Raw genomic sequence first — 18,837 nt, forward strand, 5'->3', positions numbered from 1 at the left:
ATCTACTTTAAGGCGCTCATTCACATAGCGGCCTGACTGACCTACATACACTTTGCCACAAGAGAGTGGAATCTTGTAGACCACCCCTACGCTGCACTCAACAAACTTCTGGTGTCTCTTTTCACATTGCGGCTTTTTGTTTTCTTTACAAACGCGCCTGCACAGTATAGACAGTTTCGGGGGGGCAGAAAATACAACCGGGATTTGGTACCTAGTGGCCACATTCTTAAGATTGTGAGCCACTTTATGGCAATACGGCACTACTACTTCAGCACTGTGTTCCGTCTTCTTTCTTGTGGTGTCGTTTTTTGCGCTAAAAAAGCAATATGCAAATATCACTACTCTTAAAAGAAAAAAGAAAAAGATCGAATGTACGAGCGGTAGTCGGTGCGACAGCACAAACATACCGTGAGTAATAAAAAAAAGCTAAAAGATTACAGTCCAAGAAAAATTCATTGTATACCCTGCTAGAGAGAGAGAGAGAGAGAGAGAATAAGTGTATACCCTGTATATTGTATGCCCTGCTAGAACGAGTCGAAATATTTGCGTGGTTTTCCAACAGATAGTGCCGAAGATATATGACATCGACCACTTGTGACACGTTCGCGCCGCCGTATATTAACATCATTGACCCTCAACTGATCAAACCTTTTCAGGACGTCTCACAGACTCATTTCCTACGTAGACCGCATCTTTTGATACGAAATTCAGCCCGCCAGACGAAAAAAACCGACTGCAACTACAGCCGCACGCATACCTTCCATACAAACGTGGAGCTTCGCACATGCCAATGGGTTGCCAGACCAGAGACGGCGCCGCCCGCTAGGCGGCGCCCACGAAGAAAATGTCTATTCGCCGCGAGATCGACCTATAGGAGGCAGCACCGTCGCCGCGTTAGTGTGGAGAGGCGGTCGGCGGCGCGTATACAAATGCACACAGCGGTGCTTCGTTGTGAGCTGTTTGAGCCAATTATCGGCGAATAAAATGCGTTGATTGCAGCCATCGCCTCCTATATTAAAGATGCCTGAGGAATGGCTCGAGCTCCCAGCGGAGCCGGCCTGCCTTCAGTTTTGGACAAGCGCCGAGCGGTGGCGCTCGCGACCGACACTATCATCACGGCGGCGGGCTTAGTGTGTGTGCTTCGTTATCCATCCTTCTTGTTTTTTTTTTCTTTTTTTCTCTTCCTTTCTTGTTTTTTTTTTTTGCCCGGCTTCAAAGAGAACAGCCACCTATCATCACCATCATCTTCGAGATCGGCAACTTTGCACGGTCGTTTCGGAGGCTATGCCAAATGTCAAAACTACGGGAGCGGCCGCCACATGTGGCGCTAGCGACCGACACTAGTGGAAAGGAGGAAAAGGAGAGGATTTGGCAGCTGGTTTTTTGGTGATGCGGCAGGCATCTTTAATGTAGGAGGCGATGTTGCAGCTTACTGGTAATATATACGCTCTTCATTGTTGAATCGATGCACGAAGATCATCCAACGTTACTATTACTAGTGAGAGAAGCGTAATCTGCCGATGAAAGGTCAGCTCGCCATGGGTGACAGTCTGCGCTTACGCACTATACGACGTTTTTTGTTGCTTTCTCTGTACGTGTTTACCTTGTGCTCTGTGTACTACGCACTGCTGTAGCACGCATGAGCTACTTAAGTGTTTACTTCTTCTTCATTTGTATACCAGCCCATATTCCTGTGCAATGACTTCAATAGCACTGTTCGCGCGAATACACATACGCATGTAAGAGTGTTTAGCACAGAGTTTTCGTCGATTGATTACGTGCAAGTTAGTGATGCAACAAAGGTCCGGTTATTTGATGGAATGAGGGTTTTTCTTCTCGAACTAATCATGCCGCTGCCTTCCATCAATTTATAACTCCACACAAACGCTCAAGATAACGTAAAAAAGGATGAGGTTTTGCGTGACATTATACGACAAAAATGTAAGGCACGCCGTCGGGATTAATTTTAAACATCTGGGTTCTTCAAAGCGTACCTAAATCTAAACACACGGGTGTTTCTGCATAAATTTCGCCAAAAGTTAAAATTGCGCGTGGGAACTCCGCTTTATCACTGCCGTGTCATTCCATTGTTTTTTTTTAGGGGACAGTTTGAGTACCGAAGTGTCAGACTTCACTTGATAGAAATATTTCGCTGTAGTGGGACCACGACCGTACAATAAAAGGACATCTTAAGCACAACTAAAGCTCATTGTGAACTACAGTGCCGCAGTTATACACCTAAATACAACGTTGAAAGTGCATGAGCCTCGCTTTTGTTTACCACCGAGTCGCTAAAACGCGGCATTCACACACTATTTAATTCTCCTTATGTTTGGGACTATGCCAAGCGTACTTTACGACGTGCTTGAACCAGAAAGCGGCACCAACACTGAAATGATTCTGGCGAACGAAGGGTACGACAAGAATACACAGCCCTCTCGAAAGTCGCACTCACTGATCTTATTACAATGCGCATGCAGCCGAGCTAGCCCATTTGCTTCTGTACACCATGTTAGGTATACGTATGAGCAGTTAAACTCGCGCTAACATAACAGAACAAACCGCCATTTGAGAACGTGCATGACGTACGCGCACATGCAAACACGACGTGGCTAGCAGACGACGCAGGGAGCAATCCACACTAGGCGCTCTTCAGCCAGTAGCCGCCAGGCGGCGGCTCTGCTCGATCTCGCGGCCAATAGGGAACCCAAGCTCAAGTTTACGGCGCGACGAGAGCGCCGCGCTGCTGCTCTAGCGCAACTGGGGGCAAGCGCAGCCGACTCAGCCTGTTTGTCGGCAGAGGGAACACGCGCGCGCACGCATTTCTCAGTCGGTGCGGTGAACTGGGGCGCCGTGCCGACAGCTTGGTACGCTGACCCGAGAGGCTTGCTGTGCGAAGCTGCATTTCCACGTTGGCAGAAGCGACCCCGCGGAAGCTCAAGCGAGGTCCGAAGTATTGTTGTGTTGTGGCCTGCCACAACAATGCATACAACACCAAGGCACGCGATTTACGTGTGAAACTGTATCGGTTCTCGGGCATATCGCACAAGAAATAAAGGCGGCAAGCGTGGATAACTGACAGCGCTGTCTCGCCTTCTATTTCGCCTGACTGAGTTCATCGCTCTCGTTTGTTTCGACTACATGAATCAGTACGTAACTCGGCGCATGCACGCAGCGACTACAGTAATGATTACTTGCTGTCTTCTGGCATTGTGAAAGTCCAGTTACAGAAGTAGGTGAAACAACGTTGTGTTTTGATTCCCCGTGTTCGTGAGATCTATCCCTCGTTGTTGAACGTTCACACTCGCGTTATACCGTTAGCATTGCGCAGTTGGTTGAATTCAACTGAACTCGTCACATTGTCATAAGTTCGGAGCCTGCAATTCACTCGTCGGGAAGGCTGTTATATCACGCCAGAACGGACGTCTGTGCATTTTCATCAAGCTTTGATATCGTTCTGCAGGTTTGCTTTGTTTTTGTCACTTCATTAGGGTGATATTTAAGCCGCTAAAAATAGCTGGCACTTCATATATCATTTGCAATTGCAACGTTGAAATAACCACCTTCCGACTTTGTGCGATTTTCTAGCCGCGTTCGCGCAGCAGGTTTTATACGCCTGTCAAGTCGATATCCTCATAAAAAGAGAGTGCAAGCATGTCGTGAGAGCCGATAAAACGAGGCGAGCTGCTCATCTTGATTCACATTGGTTAAAGCTCAGCTAGCTGCCTCGCGTCTTAATCGGCGGGTGGTCCTCCAGCGGCACGGAGGACTTGACTCTAACCTTCTCATCAAGCAGTGCCATGGCCGTAGAATTTCTTTTTTTTTTTCGCACGCCGCAAACATTTGTTCACGAAAGTACACGCTTGCTACTGCAAGCATGCCATATCAAAACAACATCCATATGATTCGTAGTCCACACCGCAGAACATCGACAGCGTGCACGGCTTCATTTCGAAGTGCATGTGGACCATTACGCATCTTTAACATGACAGAATGAGACGTAGCTCGAGTTATACGTCCTGCACGGTGTAATCGCGACTTGGGAAATGCATTTCGCTTTGAGTCGGGTGTCGTTGTCGTCGATCGTCTGCTCTTCACTGTAAATGTGATTGACGAGCGTGTCTCCTTTTATCAAGTTCGCTTTTCGGAAGTGCCAGTCAAGCTTGAGGATCCTTTTGAAGCCGCACTGCAAGCGGTACATTGTGAACCGCCGCAAGTGCACCGCGAGAGCTCTGCACGTGCACAGAAGCGAGCAGCAACGCGGTGGAGAGAAGGGAAAACGCGCGTTGCTTGCACCCATTTTGTATTTTTATGCCAGAGATGGCGCTGCCTCTCAAGAGCAGCAGCGCCACTAAGCGATGCTTGGGGAGCCTATAGCCACCGGAAACTTTCAATCGCTAATACAACGCGTGGGGCGATTTTATCGATTTGTACTTTATACGGAATATGACGGCGGCAGCCAAAATGCTTCTGGAGTGTCCATATAATTACTATATCGATAGAATGCGTATAACATAGTATACCTCACATGTTGCAGGGAGGGGGGTAGGGGGGTAGGGGGCATCTCTACCACACATTTGGGTAAACTTGCAGCGCGGCAGATTCTCTCTCAGTACATACTATCCTGTTTAATTACTTGTCAAAAACTCGCCTAGTCGGAAAGCTTTAATGATTGACTATTTCACATAGAAGAGCCTTAACTTACCTGACACCCTAGTTGTAAATATTTCTATCCGGTTCACTGGCGCATTTCATATTTGTTGATATTCTTTCTTTTAGGGGGCGAAGCACCTTAAGGCCGAGGCTTGTCCGTCCGTTTGGCGTCCGTGCTCACGGCACAGCACCGTGTAAAGCACCGTGTAAAATGGAAACATCAGGTTTAACAATGGGCTAATATCAATCATAATTGTGACAGAGCAATATAAAACACCTACAAGCACAAACCCTTTATACTAGTCGGCGACTTAACGTACACATTATGGACTTTAGGACCTAGCTTTGTTGTTGACTCTCACTGTCCGTTGTCACGGCATATAGAAAACCTTTGCTGTAGTCGAAACATATGTGTGTGTATGGGAATAAAAAAGAGGTTTACAATAGACGAACTTCAGTAATAATTGTGACGGAACAATATAAAACACCAGAAGTACAAACCCTTTATACTAGTCGGCGACTTCAACGTAGACATTATGGACCTTAGGACCTAACTTTATCGTCCACTCTTGATGTCACTTCCATTTCATTTCATTTCATTTCATTTATTTTACCCTGTGGAGATAGGTTTGCACTAGGCTTACCTACGAGCGCGACCGTGTAGGGACGCGACGTTCTCCACTGCCGCTGCGTGCGACGACGCTGCGGCCGGGTTCGTCGTTTTCTCCGACACGGCGCAGAAACCACGCACGAGGCAGGGTAACAACAACAACGCGGGTTTATTAACCCAAGATGCAGCACAGTACGGCACTCACGGGCTTGCAGGCCGTATAGGGAACTCCGCAAGACCGAGCAAGTACGCTTGCCAGCGGCGCTAAGACTACCACACAAAGGGCAGCGGTCGAACACACGAACGAGAAGCCGCCTGCTAGAGCAGCGCGTCAACCTCTCGTGCTAGCCTGAGAGCATCTCCCGCCACGAGCGAATCGTCGGGCGCATCTTAGCTCGTAGGAGAGGAGGATGTCACCAGCGGCCCAATGGGGAATGGCGCTGCGTTGTGACGTAGGCCCGCGCAGCTCGCCAGCGCAGCGTGCCCGGACATGCCAGCGCGGGACGGAGCCGACGCTTGGCTCGCCCAGACAAGGAGGCGCCCTGGCCGCCATCTTGGCGATTGCCGGCGCCTATGTGCGCCCGGGCTACGCGGCCGGCACGCGCGCGGCAGCTGGGGAACGAGGCGCCAGGTAGGAGGACGCTCTCGATCCCCACATTCCCCCCCTCCTAAAGACCGAGGCCAGCCTGTGACAGAGGCTGTCCGAGGCCAAGTGGCAAGGTCAGCTCAGCCGCAAGGGGGCTGGCCAACGGGGCAAAATCCAACAGGGGGGTGTCGTCTTCCTGAAGGTACAAGTCCAAAAGTCGGCCATGGCCACACAAAAGTTCCACCAAAAGTTCCACCACAAGGGGAGAGCCCACCGCCGGGAAGAAGGTCCACAGCCCAGGAGGAACGGGGGCAAGACTGCACAAGGGCGGGCAGCCAGCCCGCTTGAAGTTCGCCGGACTGGAGAGGTTGGCAGCCGGGAACGTACGAGGCGTGGCTGCCAGTTGCGTGCGGCAGCCCACTGCCGGAAGTCGCTGGGACAGGGGCCACACAGGAACAGCAGGCCGGAACAGCAGGCAGCCAGGAACGGAGGCCGGAGCGACCACGCTCGGGCCTGGGCCAAAGCTTGAGTGGGCGGAATAGCCGCCGAGGGTGGCTACCGAAGCTGCCAGGTGTGTAAGGCAGGGTGGAGGTGACTGCAGGGCAGAAGGCAGGCAGCAGGCCACAGCTGGGACGACCAGGGAACAGCAGGCCACAGGCTCAGCGACAGGCTGGGCGGTCCAGTAGAGCCAGGCGCAGGGAGACGACAGGGCGACGCAGGAGTGGACAGAAATGTCCCCGGCATAGCCGGGTTGCCAAAAAAGGGGTGCCTGCCTGACAGTGCTGCCCAACAAAGGGGCGCTTGCCAGGTTGTGGCTTGGACAACACGTCTGAGGGTATTTTCGGCCAAGAGGGCCTTCTACCACTTCCAGACGTGTGCCACCGCACCTTAGCGCTTATTCTCCATTCACTGTCATGGTATGGAATAAAGTCCAGCTACCTGTCAGTGGGAGAAAGGTTGCTTAAGTGCGTTTCCGCAGATTGTACCAATGGCGTGGCTTGGAGCCAGCCTTCTCACGGTTTTCCTGCGGTTCGGTGACCGCTTCCCCCTCTCCCAAATCGCTGCTGCGGGCAGCGAAAGGGTTTGGGGGCGGCTGCATGAGCCCGGGGGACTTGCCCGCACGAGACTTCATGCCTTGCCACACGGGGAGTGAAGAGCGTCACGTTTAATGCCTGGCCGGGTAGCAGAGCGGCACAACTTTTAGAAAGTCTTACGGCCCCTCGCATGTCCGGCCAACCGCGAGTCGTGGAAATAGCCGAGGGTGGCTTTCCTTAGACTGCGGGGTACCCCCACCTTAAAAGACTCCTTGGGAGCTTCCTCTGGTGGGATGTGGAGCGCAGGAGAACTCCGCCGGCGACAAACAGATGCGAATCCAACGTGCCCGCAGCAATACCAGACTGCGTAAACGGCACACGGCGCCGACAGCAATACCAGACTGTCAATACGCGCCCGCTCCTTGGGAGCACGGCTCTTGGAGCCCAAAACGGATCGCACTGCTGTGCCTTTGGTGTCTCTTCTCTGCTTAACAGAATACCGGCTGAAGTGACGTGCTCACCCGAGGCGATCGACTCGAAAAGTCAATTCGCCGTCGGGGTTCGCTCCTTTCGACCCATTGGAGCCAGAGGCCCCGGAATCTACTCGGTGCGATTGCTCTCGGGAGAGGCGGACACAAGTGTCACACGCACAAACGGGGGCACGCGACAAGGCGCGAGCCACGACGTTTGAACTCCCTTTCCGGTAGCGCACAACGAAGTTGTACCGCTGCAAAGTCAACGCCCAGCGCGCGAGGCGGCCCGAGAGCTCGCGCAAGCGCTTAAGCCAGACTAGCGCCATGGGGTTCGTTTCCTCCACCAATGGCACTATGTTGACATAGCAGTGAAGCTACCGGCGAGCGAAATCTCGAGTGGCGTCCCGAACTTAAAAGGCAGCGGTAGCCACTACGAGGGTTGCAAATGGTAGTAGGGCGCCGAAAGGGACGACCCTGTAACCACCGCTTGGGAAGTCATTCACGATACCCGTGCGCGCGAGAAAGACGCGACCGAGAATCACGGGCAGCGAAAGACCAGGGAGATGCACAAAGCGCTGTCGGCGCGCGCGATTCTCCCACCGCACAACCAACCGCGAAGCACCGCACGAAACAACGGTGCTCCTCGCGAGATGGAAGGCAATGTTTTACCCGGAGCCGCGCTGCAGTTGTGTGCAGCGGCTCCGAGGCAGGCGCCGCCGTTGGAGGGTCGCGCGCCTGTTCTCCGCCATGCACGCCAGACCCAAAGGGGCCAATAAACGGCACGGAGAAGAGTAGGGTTTCCGCACCGGTGCAACCGACGGATGCATAATGCCTCATGCGACGGGCAAACGAATTGACAACGGAGCACGGTGGCTCACGTTTGCCGAAAGCGTCGCCAAGGCGCGCATGAGGAAAATGATCGTCGGAAAACGCGGCGACGGTGCCGCCTATGCGAGCTGGCTCGCGGACGACATGGTCAACGTTCGTGACAACGATGGGCCAGCGAGCGTGTGAATGCCAGCACCATGTGTCCTAGGTAGGGACGCTATGGTGCGGCGGGTTAATCACTCGGCTGTGCTGCTAACAAACAAAGGCCAGCGAGCGGAGACGACGCATTGGAGGGGCCCGAAAGCACGTACTCCGCGTGTGTCTCGAGCAGCTGAGAAAACCCGAAACTGGCGAGGCTAGGACTGTAGTCCACATTCGAGCGGTTATCACCAAAGGAGGCCCCACGTTGGGCGCCAGTTATGTGGAGATAGGTTTGCACTAGGCTTACCTACGAGCGCGACCGTGTAGGGACGCGACGTTCTCCACTGCCGCTGCGTGCGACGACGCTGCGGCCGGGTTCGTCGTTTTCTCCGACACGGCGCAGAAACCACGCACGAGGCAGGGTAACAACAACAACGCGGGTTTATTAACCCAAGATGCAGCACAGTACGGCACTCACGGGCTTGCAGGCCGTATAGGGAACTCCGCAAGACCGAGCAAGTACGCTTGCCAGCGGCGCTAAGACTACCACACAAAGGGCAGCCAGAGAATATCTACCACTTTAGAGAACGGAAACTGTACCTTTGACTGTAGTACGGAAATAAGGGTAGCGGCGGCGTACTGAACTGCAATAGAGCGAGGCGAGATGGCGCTGCAAGTACTATCATCATCATTAGAAAAACGCGTTTTTACGGTTGGTTCGCCCTGGTCGCGCTACTGGCTTTTTGTTACCCTGTGGTATTTTGTTCTTTGTCGTTGCTAAATCGCTGCTCGCGTGTGTATATTTATCGCCAGGTGACCAAACTGGCCTCGACTGGCAAAAACAACGTCAATCAAGTAAGGTTTGCATCGTTTATTGTGAGTGCCCAAGCTGGTACAAGCAATGTATACAGTCAGGTCCAAGCAAAACAAGTCACTCATACACGTAGAAAGCTTTCAACCCGTACGTGTGTAATCAGTCTGAAAGCTGACAAATATGTGCATATAACTGAACACCGAGATCGCTGAAAGAACGTTGCTCTCGTTGTGTAGCAGCGTCCGAGTTTGAACAGCATAGATTTAGGACAAGGGTCGTATCCTTCCGTTAGTTATGCGGCGCTTGCCAGGTTGTGTTGATCTTTGAGTGCATGGTGTGGAGTCGGAAACGAAACGTGCGCTACGCCGACAGATAGTTGGCGCAGTGAGAGCAATGTAGTTTTGATTAATCTTTTACGTAAACAATCGCGGATGCGTACAGTTCTGCATCCTTCTCGCTCTGCGATGTCACCTTGAATGCGTTACAAATAAAGAATATCGCGTTGTGTCTACAGGGCAGGCACGAATTTCCTCGGCTAAATTCTCGGCCGTGAAGCCATACCATAGGTATTAACGTATTCAGGTAATAGGTGAAGAAAATATTTCAGGCTCGTTTTGTTCCTCGATATAGTTCAGTTACACAGTTTCTACAGCTAGAATTTCTTGGCGCTAGTAGTAATCGGACTGCTGAGTATGCAGCATAGATGAATGATAAAGAAACAGAGATATAACGCGAGTGCTTACAGATTCTAGAAGCACAATTCTAAGAAAATAAGCTTTAGGCATGCACTGTACATCTTTGTTGGTGTTCGCACAGAACACTAAACAACTGCTCAGCCGTAAGCACAATCTCTGTATCACATAGACATGTCGATAGAACTTGAGCACTCTATTGCAAGCAGACTCACGAAATCAAGCTGTGGGGCATGATGTGAACCTGTGCCAATGCTGGATAAATAAAGGTCATATATTGCATACTTGTTATTGTGTTATTTACTTTTTCAATATATTTGGGCTTGAGAGCTCAAGTATGTATTCTCCCTGCTACTTTTAGAAGCTCCGGCTTGAAATACTGCCACATGCGCACCTTTCTTTCTATGTTTTATGTTATTGGCCAATTGCACGTGTAGTTACTGCTTGCGCAAACCGTGCCAGAATGTCTGGGAACATTCCAGATTATTTTAGGATCTTCTGTTAGGCTGGAGCGTGCAACTGCAAACAGCTCAGTTTATTGTCGAACTAACGCAGCCACCAGTGATAATGCTCGAATGTTCGATGCCGCAGGTACTAATGCCGACGCGCCTTGCCACAGATCAGTTTATCGACGGCCGACGCCTGTTCGCCGCTATCAGTGTGCAGTGTGTATTGCTGTAGTTGACTTTCGTTTCCCGGCCACAAGTTTGCCGAATAAAAAAGTTTCATCTTGGACACACCGACTGCTGCTTTCGTCGACGTCACGACCCCGTGACAATACGTAAAATCTTGTAGTGTGGCTGTGGATAAGTCCAAATTCATGTGTGTTTTAAATTACCTCTTCGATTTCCTAGGTTTTTTTTCGTGACAGTAGTTCACAGACTTTCACTTCATAGTGGAAGGTGCTGCAACTGTGACATGTCAATTTAATCAAACAGCAGAAGTAGATGTGTTGAAACAAATTTGGGACGTTTCTCTGCTATGTAAAAAAGAAAACACTACCATACTCACTGAACACAATCTCACTCATCACGACAACGTAAACGTGCTTGGTGAAGCTGTGCTGGAAGAAGTGCTCGTCACACTTATAATTTGTTTATTAGCTGTAAATAATTTGAAGGAGCCCATTGAACATATGTGCAAAGGCTAATGTAATTGAGCACAGCCTTGTAAAGCTTTGTCGTATCTTTTTGTAAACTTCTATGATCTAAACACAGTTAATTAAGGCAAAACAGTTTTGAGCATAGTTTGTAAACTGTCTCATAATGCACAACTAAATGTTCCATTTATGTTGCGCGGTGGCTGCATTTTCGATGGAGGCGAAAATGTTTGAGGCCCGTTACTTAGATCCGAGGTGGTCGAAATTTCCTGAGCCCTCCACTACGGCATCCCTCATAATCATATCGTCGTTTTGGGATGTTAAACCCCAGATATTATTAGATGTTGGAAAGACTGTTAATTCCCCTCACTGCCATGATGTTCGTTTTGTAATGTGATTTATAATTTAAAAAAAAACTGACCCTACGTTTCGAGACTCGTTTGGTCTCTTAGTTTTTTTTAAAATTAAGAAGACTAATGATTAAATGTGGCTGGAGAGTCTTTCTATTCTTATCATCTTGCCCAGCCAGACAGACTTCTATATATTTACCCTTAAATGTATAATTTCTGATGATTCACATGCAAACCATGATATGATTATGAGTCATACAGTAGTGGGCAACTCTAGATTGATTCTAACTGACTGGAGTTTAACAAACGCAGTTGTAGCCTTGAAGAAGACAAGACTGCTTGTCGAAACATTTGCTCCAGCGACACCTCTTGTTCACAAATTTTTCGTCTCTTCAAGCTTCTGTCTTTCCCTGAACTTCAGACGCAGACCTAAGCACACGAGTGTCTTTGCATTTCGCCCCCAATGAAACGTGACCACCGTGGCTGGGTATAAAACCTGCGTCGTTGAGCTCAGCAGTGCCAGGTAACGTAACTAATGCACGGAGCTAGTGCTCAATTTCAACGCTATTGCGGTGTAGATTGCATGACACAGTAGACAGCTAATACTTGTAGACGATTGTAGGCACAGCTCCATGAGATGCCTGGTAAACCATTCACAAATACAGCATTGCAAGCGTGAGGTTCAAGATGACCTGTTGTAGCAGCAGACGTTCACATGTTTCGCCGCACTTGCAGAGTGGACATTCGGGGGTAGTCACCCTGTCGTTGCCTGGCAATTCTGGAAAAACAAGTAATGACATCACCAGATATTGATAAGCATAATCAATGAATTATTAAATTTTGCAAAAGTAAACATATGAACATAGTGAACAAAAACAGCGGATTGTTATACATATATGTAAACGTACCTCATAATGCATGTTGTATCACTCGGGCTAGCTTCTTTACAAGGCGTGTCATGTAACAGGTGCCTTGCTCATTGCACACAGCTGTTTCCTTGTCAGGCCAGGAGGCTACAGCAGAAAAAAGAATATTTCTGATTATAGTGACGGTTTTTTATCACACTAAAGTGAAAGTACACTCATAATTATGTGAAGCTTTTGTTACACTAAATGTGTAGTAAAGGTAACCTAAACTAACAGCAGGAGAAATGCGACCTCTAAACCTGGCTTCTCAAATGCGATCCGGCAAACTATAACTCATATGTTTTTTGCACTGATATACGGGCTAGTTACGAAGATACATGCGAGGCGTTGGTGATGCAATTGCCTCCCTTTATTTATTGCAGTGGCCTGGTTAATGTTAACCGAACGATAAAACTCAGCAACCCGCTCCCTCGTGAAGCCACGCCGCAAGGAACGCACGTTTTCTCAACGACAGAGTATGACGTTGAAAAATTTAATATTGCAGTGCGTCGCCTCCGTGTGACACCCACACAAAGCCATTGGTTAAAAAAAACTGAAGCAATGGGTTTTTACTCACCGGTCCGTGTATTCTCGGGCTTGAAACGAGTGTCATCCGGTGAAAGCTTCAACGGTTCCTTCGTTCCCCTGAAGTCAGCTGAATGCACTTCGCGAAGGGATTTTAACGAGTCAAAACGAACAGAACAAAAGCGAGTGTGTCGGCCGGCAGTGGCTCGAAACATTTACAGCGAAACGAAACAGCGCGAGACCCATGCCAATGCACCGCGAACCGTTACCTGTCGTTGCGCCGCGGTATATTTTGAAATGAAGATAATGATGCCGATAGGCTGCTGACAACTACGAGTTTGTTGGAGCAAAAACTATTACAAAAGATTGATGACGTGGTACCTGGCAAGGCAAGTCCACTTCGTATAAACAGCAATTTGATTATTGAAGTGTAACAGTAAGCAAACAACTAAACTTCCTTATTTCAAGAATATTTTAATTTGAAGTTTGGGCCCGACGAGGGCGCCCCTACATAAAAAGTCAAATAGCGCGAATGGCGGCCACCACAACGTCGCCATGTTATCCTAACGCAGAGGTTAGTAGATCCACTCCCGGTGTTTGAAGCTGGAACTCGCCGCGGTCGATTTTTTCGCCCTCTGCGGCGATCGCTGGAACTTGAGACTTTCCGGGGCCTGGGGCAGCGGTCGAGCACACGAACGAGAAGCCGCCTGCTAGAGCAGCGCGTCAACCTCTCGTGCTAGCCTGAGAGCATCTCCCGCCACGAGCGAATCGTCGGGCGCATCTTAGCTCGTAGGAGAGGAGGATGTCACCAGCGGCCCAATGGGGAATGGCGCTGCGTTGTGACGTAGGCCCGCGCAGCTCGCCAGCGTAGCGTGCCCGGACATGCCAGCGCGGGACGGAGCCGACGCTTGGCTCGCCCAGACAAGGAGGCGCCCTGGCCGCCATCTTGGCGATTGCCGGCGCCTATGTGCGCCCGGGCTACGCGGCCGGCACGCGCGCGGCAGCTGGGGAACGAGGCGCCAGGTAGGAGGACGCTCTCGATCCCCACAACCCTCAATCGCCAAAGCTTTACGGAGGGGAGTGGGTTACATGAAATAACAAATTATAAACAAATCAAACTAAGTAACATCAAAATAATAACAATTACAATACATATGAAGGTACGATGTTAGGCTAACACAATGCATATGTAGGTACAATAAGAAATACAGAACAAATAAAGTAGGAAAAAACATATACAATACGAACTTCACGCGTCATAAAGTAAGTAGTTGTGTACGGTGGAAGAAAACAAGTCATGATTTGAAATGGAAACGATGTCGGAGGGAAGGTGGTTCCAGTCGCTGGACGTGCGTGGGACAAAGGAATGATAGGTGTTAGTGCGGCAGCTAATGACGTGTACCTTATGGTGATGATCTAAGCGATCTGAGCGATAAGATGGGGTAGCAACGAACTGAGGTTTCAAAAGTGATTGATTTAAAATCTTGTGAAAAAGTAAGAGATGAGATGCTTTGCCATGTGATTCAAGTAACTGCAAGGAAAGAGTGCGTTTCATTGATGTGACACTGCTAGTGCGATGGTAGTTAGATAATATGAAGCGTGCTGCGTTATTCTGTACCATTTCAAGCGAGTGAGTCAAGTTCAGTTGAAAAGGGTCCCAGATGGAGCACGCATATTCGAGTTTTGGAGGAACTAATGTTTTATACATTGTTAGTTTCACGACTAGAGGGGCGCGACTAAAGTTGCGTCGTAGGTATCCTAGCGTACGGTTGCTATTGTTAATAACGTAGTTAATGTGATGTTTCCAGCTCAAGTCAGACGATATGTGAATTGCCAAGTATTTATACGAAGTAACAGTATCTAGAGTAGTGTTATTTAAGGTGTAGTTAGCAGGAAGTTTGGTTGCACGTCAAATGCGTATAACTTTACATTTGTTAGTGTTGAGGTCCATGTGCCAAGTTGTGCACCAGCTAGCAATATTAGCAATGTCAGTTTGCAAAGAACTAGTGTCGAAGTTATTTGAAATTTCACGGTATACAACGCAGTCGTCTGCAAAATGGTGAATCGAAGAGGTTACAACATCGGTTAAATCGTTAATATAAATAAGAAAAAAAGTAAAGGGCCCAACACAGAGCCCTGGGGCACACCAGAAGTAACCGGAGAAGAGGGGGAGCTGTAATTATTGGCAATAACGTACTGCGAACGATTAGTTCGAAAAAAACTCGATCCATGTAAGAATGCCGCCATCAATATTAAGGGTCCTAAGCTTGTAGAGTAGTAGGTGATGATTAATCTTGTCAAAAGCCTTCGAAAAATCTAAAAAAAAATTTGATACTCAATTTACATTATATGGGACAACGCTCGGATAACCTACGGTTACTTACCCATACGATACCCGGAGCTTCGCCCACTCGGCATGATTGCTTGCTTGCTTGCTTGATCCTCCACTGCTGGCTCTTACCCACAAAGGGGGATTGGCCATGAAACCGGCGGTAAACATTACATGGAAATTTAGAATTTAGACAAAAGTAATTGAATTAATCGGACTACAAGCGAGTATTGAAAATAAAATAAGAATCTTTGGGTTATGTGCCAATAGAATGAGAAAAGAACCTTAATATCGAAAATAATCAATTAGAGAAAAGAATTATAAAATACCAAATAGCAATAGGAAATAACTTAATAAGGAACTCTTCTTGTGTCTCGAAGAAATTCGCAGACAGCTATGCAAACGTTCCTGTTGCTGTGGCCCAGAGAGGACGCCCCAAGGGAAAGAATATTTGCAGAATCTAGAGGAATGTTCAAATTTCTCAATAAATATTCGAAATGTTTTTTCCTGTGACTGGAGAAACGACGGCAATGTATTAAAAAGTGATCAATGTTTTCAGGCTCTTGACATAAAAAGCAAAGAGGGGACGGAACCAGACCAGCCCTGTGTAAATAAAAATTTAGAGGAGGAATACGGCATCGAAGTTTAGTAAGGGCCACCTCCAATTTACGAGAGGGACACCATTTATTGTTCCAAGGAAAAGAAAGGTGACCATATTCTTGCTCTGGTAATCTTGCTTTCATGGAATCCTGATGTAATGCGTATTTTCGGAATCTAGATGCCGTAATAAAGTCTGTATCTGGTACAATGTACAGTGCAGGACCATCTAGGGACCACCGCGCGAGAACATCCGCCATCTCGTTTAAAAATATGCCACGGTGACCTGGCACCCATACCAACCGAACTGTGCTTAAGTTTTTAGGAATTAATGATATGAATAAATTTAAGGAGGAGGACTCGGAAGGAGAAGCTGAAGTGAGAGCACTACATACAGATTTCGAATCAGTGACTATTACAGCTGACGACTCATTTGCTGAAATCTTGCGAAGGGCTAAAAGAATTGCTAAGAGCTCTGCTTCAAATATTGGAGTATAATCCGGCAGTCGCAGTGAGAATGACCAAGATAAGCCTCTGAGAAAATACCTACTCCCGCTTTCTCTTCACGCATGGAGCATCAGTAGCAATTACGTTAAAAATTCCCAACTGGCCTAAATGGTCTTCTAGCAAGCCTCTCAGATATCTAGAGGGAAGAAATTTAGAATTGGATGGGAATATATCATCGAATTCAATTTTTGTCTTAGCCAATGAGAAATCATTTGAAACAATGTTGCGTATATTCACCTTTAAAGATCTAGCTGCTCCTGCACAAACAAAACTTGCGGCTTATGTATCCGAGACCATGGCTCATTAAAAAATGATCTCGATTCAGAAATGAATACAAACTGTAAAACGTCTTAGAGAAGATGCGTAAATTTTTAAATACGTTTGGACTGTAAGAATGCGGAATCTGCAAGTCAGAGTAGGTACTCGGCTTCTTGATATAGAACACCGTTCGCTGTAAATTTCGGAACCCCTAGACAACTACGAAGAGCCTCGCGCTCTAAAAGAACCAGGGGATTAATTTTGTATGCTGGCCCCCAGAGAATAACACGGCAACCAAATTCTAGAATCGGGCGACCATACATGCGGTAAATCATAAGGAGATTGTCCCTGCGTAACCCAGTGGGGTGACGACCAAGTTTACGAAGCATTCCATATTGCGAGCTGCCTTCGATTTAATATGCTCAATGTGATGTAGCCAAGTTAGTTTTCGTCATAAAACACCCCAAATACTTAACGCAGTCTTTTTGGGGAATTATTTCTTGACGGTACTGTAGTGAAATGCTAATTGGAGCATTCAAAGGAAAAACAATAACAGAACATTTACTGACGTTTAGTGTCATTCGTATCTGATCAAACCATAACTCTAAAGTTCCTAAATATGATTGTAGTGTAGCATGCAATGACTGAATATCACACGCAGAAGAGAAAAACGCGATGTCATCTGCATATACATACAGATGAACGTTAGTCTTCATAGGAACTGAACTTAATAGTACATTAAATAAAACAGGAGAAAGAACGGAACCTTGAGGGACTCCTCTGGACTGGCTATATTTTGGGGAAGATAAGCCACGCTGGGAACAGTAAAATTTTCTATCCTTTAAAAACTCATACAGCCAATTAATAATATATTGCGGGAAGTTCAAGTTTTTAGACAGTTGAGCAAGGTAGCATGCTCTACACTGTCGTATGCCTTAGCCAAATCTAATGTTACCAATGCTGAATATTGCCGCCTGTGCCGAGCAAGCTTAATCCGTCCCTCTAAATCTACATGTGCAAACCATATAGAATATCCTGGTCTAAAGCCTATCTGACATGGGCTCAGAATTGAGTTAGCTGCTATAATTTGTTTATCCTATTGTACAATACTCTTTCAATTAATTTAATAACATGCGAAGTTAGTGCGATAGGTCTTATATTATCAATATGTACACCTCCTCCTTGTTTTTTGAGCAGTGGAATTATTTTTGCAGTTCTCCAATCTGGAGGAACCCAGCCATTCTCGAGTGAGTAATTGACAAGATTGAGAAGGTCCTGAGAAGACACCTCAAATAGCAATTTTAACATACCTGTTGAAATGCCATCTAGCCCTGGAGCTGAATTGGGAAGAGTGTGAACAACACTTGCAAGTTCTTCTATAGTTACTCGCTCGAAATCATTCACACAAGAAGGTTTGGGGAAAACGGCTTGCAGTTGAGAGGTGAAGCGCTTTTGTAAGCCTAGTGCGATGCCATCTAATAAGTCAGCCAATTCTGATGGAGAGAGAACAACGGATTCAATGTTTATGGGCGAAGGGATAATTTTGCGCGACCTAAGAAATCGAAAAAGAGCTTTCTTGTTCCTACTCCTTGAGAGAAAAGCATAACGGTTTTCATCATACTTAGCTTTCACCATGGAAACAGTTCTCTTAAACATCGCTTTGGCGAATTTATAGTTACTCCAATTAGTAGGGCACTGGTTGTGGAGAAGTTTTTTCCATGCGGCCTTTCTACGCCTGTACTCTCGTTCACACTCTGAATCCCACCAACCACTTACAGGTTTTTCTTTTGCTGAGGTTACCGTAAACTGCGATTTCTTCATAGAGCATTTTAAAACCGAACACAGACTCATAGCTTTAATAGCACTATCGGAATTAGTCAGAGAGGACAAAGCTGACTGTAAGCAAGTTTTAAATTTGGAATAGTTAACAAAACTGTGAGTTGGAATATCCAATGGGACCAAGGAGTAATTAATATCAATCACTACTGGGCAGTGATCACTATTAGTTGCAGAATTCGCTACAGACCAAGAACTGATAAGAAGGGTTGAGCTAGCAAATGATAAGTCTAAAACAGATCTTGAAGTACCTCTTACAAAAGTAGGAGCTTTGGAATTGAGACATGTATAGTTGTTTTTACAGATCCAGTTCCACAAAATTTTTCCTGATGCGTCTGTGCGATACCCCCAAGATACGTGGTGCGAATTAAAGTCGCCCGCTAATAACGTATTCGGTCTACAGATACTCTGAGCGGAGTCAAGAATACGTTCATCTTTTACGCCAATCGGAAAGTAGCTGTTCACAAGAGTGATTGGACCCGATCCTGGAGTTTCAATTTCTAATACTAAAACCTCGTGATCACTTGACATTGTCTGGAAAACAACTTTCGCTCTATGACAAAATTTTGATGCGATGAAAAACGCTATTCCTCCACCTCG

This window comes from Rhipicephalus sanguineus, chromosome 4 (assembly GCF_013339695.2).
Source record: "Rhipicephalus sanguineus isolate Rsan-2018 chromosome 4, BIME_Rsan_1.4, whole genome shotgun sequence".
Lineage (NCBI taxonomy): Eukaryota > Metazoa > Arthropoda > Arachnida > Ixodida > Ixodidae > Rhipicephalus > Rhipicephalus sanguineus.